Here is a 2,893-nt window from a genome sequence, read left to right on the forward strand (position 1 = left end):
ATGACTTTTATATAGTAAAATTCATCATATATCACATTACCATTATAGTCAAAATGAAACGCCAACAAATTTCTCATGATCTTTTATCAGGGATCTACTTAATATCCAGGATAACTTAGGCCTAAATAGCTTACTAAGCTTTAACTATATATACTATAGTATCAACAACAAATCACAACTTTTTTTTCGCATTTAGCACAATTTTCTTCACTTTTTATTGCTATTAATATTATTGTCAGTTATTACTCTCGTCATCATCATCATTGTTATTATCATTATTACTATTAGTAGTAGTATTATTAAACAAACATTAAAAGAAACTTGCAAAAGGATAAAAACGAAATTGAACCACAGTATCGCATTTCTATCTTAAAAGACCTGGCCTGAGATTTATGGATTTAAGATTTTGTTTAATCACGCTTAGGCCTATGTGTTCTATTAGGCCTATGTATAACATGTACTGATGCATATTTACATGTTTAGAAGTATTCGTTTTGAGTGATCCCAGGAAAGAATTTGTATTGGCTCAAGAATATGCTTTAACATTTTAACACTGTGTACAAAGGGATACGTCCCTGAGTGTGTTTAGCAGAAACAAGGAGGGAAGAAGAAGGAATTGAGGAGATCAAAGGATGTGCATGGCTATATATAGACTAGAAAAAAAATCTGAAAAAAATGAGTTAGGGGGAGTGGAATGTTAGAAGCAATGCACATAGCCAGATATCCTAATTAATCCCTTCTGGTCACCCTAAGCCCTGTTGACACTTATTTACTAATATCTTTAGCCAGAATGACACAATCATTTTAAAGAAATGTTTTTCATTGTGGTCCTGGACACTTGATTTTACACCTTGTATACCAGGGCCGGCGGAACGTTTTTCAAAGTGGGGGGCCCACTTATAAGATGAATGGGAATATGAATCATGCAGATCTGGAAAAACCTAGGGGATGGGGGTCAACATTTTTCCCAAAAAGGAAAGGGGATCCGGGGGTCCTCCGCCGAGAACATTTTGATTTCTAGATGGCGGGTAATGACCTTTCTCGACATTTAAGCTAGGTTTCTAATGACTTTGTTGTTCAAAATTCAAGGTTTCCAAAGAATAGGGGGATCGGGGGGTCCTCCCCCGGGAAAATTTTGATATCTAGAAGGCGGGAAATGAGTTTTCCCGACTTCCGAGGTGTTTTTTAATTACTTTTAAGTTCTTAAAATTCAAGGTTTTCTCCTCTTGAAAACAGTCAGGTAAATTTATCCCCGTTATTACAGTAGACTATAGGCCTTATGTGTGTATACATACATAAAAAAATTGAGTAGGCCTAATTGCATACGATTTTTTTTCCATTAATCCATAAATCCCAAAAAGAAAGGGGGTCCGGGGGTTCTCCCCCGTGAATATTTTGATTCCTAGAAGGCGGGAAATGAGTTTTCCCGACTTCTGAGGTGTCTTGTAAGTTCTTTAAAATTCAAGGTTTTCTCCTCTTGAAAACAGTCAGGTAAATTTATCGCATTGTTATTACAGTAGATAGGCCTTATGTGTATATACATACATAAAAAAGAAATGAGTAGTTGCATACAATTTTTTCCATGAATCCATAAATCCCAAAAAGAAAGGGGTTCTCCCCCAGGAAAATTTTGATTCTTAGAAGGCGGGAAATGGGTTTTCCCGACTTCTGAGGTGTCTTTTAATTACTTTTAAGTTCTTTAAAATTCAAGGTTTTTCCCTCTTGAAAACGGTCAGGTAAATTTATTGCATTGATATTACAGTAGATAAGCCTTATGTATGTATACATACGTAAAAAAAATGAGTAGTTGCATACGAGTTTTTCCATGAATCCACAAATCCCAAAAAGAAAGGGGGGTCCGGGGGTTCTCCCCCGGGAAAATTGTGATTCTTAGAAGGCGGGAAATGAGTTTTCCCGACTTCTGAGGTGTCTTTTAATTACTTTTATTCTTTAAAATGCAAGGTTTCCCCTTCTTGAAAACGGTCAGGTAAATTTCTCCCATTGTTATTACAGTGTGTGTATACATACATAAAAAAAATTGAGTAGTTGCATACGATTTTTTTCCATGAATCCATAAATCCCAAAAAGGGAAGGGGGTCCGGGGGTTCTCCACAGGGAAAATTTTGATTCCTAGAAGGCGGTAAATGAGCTTTCCCGACTTCTGAGTTGTCTTTTAACTACTTTAAGTTCTTCAAAAGTCAAGGTTTTCCCCTCTTGAAAATTATTATAATGAATCAATGAACCCAAAGAGAAAAGGGAGGTTCGGGTTCTTCCCTGGGAAAATGTTAATTTCTAAATGGTGGGAAATGAGCTTTCCCGACTTCTGAAGTACCGTATCTTATAGCGATTTTAATTTAAGTTCTTCAAAACGGTCAGGTAATTTTTTCCCAATCCCAAAAAGAAAGGGGGTCGGGGGTTCTCCCCCGGGAAAATTTTTATTCCCAGAAGCGGGAAATGAGCTTTCCCGACTTATGAGGTGTCTTTTAATTACTTTTAATTTCTCCAAAAATCAAGGTTTCCCCCCCCCCTCTTGAAAATGATTCAATAGAACCAATGAACCCCAAAGAAAAAAGGGGTCCGAGTTCCCTCGGGAAAATTTCGATTTCTAGAATTCGGGAAATGACCTTCACTGACTTCTGAAATTCAAGGTTTCCCCTCTGGAAAATGGTCAAGTAAATTTTTCTCATCTTTTATGTTATGTGTGTATACATAGGCCTACATAAATAAATGATTAGTTGCATGCGTATTCTTTTTTTCCATGAATCGATAAATCCCAAAAAGAAAGGGTGATCCGGGGGTTCTCCCCCGGGAAAATTTTAATTCGTAGAAAGCGGGAATGAGCTTTCCCGACATTTGAAGTTGTCTCTTATACACATCTAGATGTGTATAAGAG

This window comes from Anneissia japonica, unplaced genomic scaffold (genome assembly GCF_011630105.1).
Source record: "Anneissia japonica isolate Jap-2015-1 unplaced genomic scaffold, ASM1163010v1 scaffold284947_len354889_cov159, whole genome shotgun sequence".
Taxonomy (NCBI): Eukaryota; Metazoa; Echinodermata; class Crinoidea; order Comatulida; family Comatulidae; genus Anneissia; species Anneissia japonica.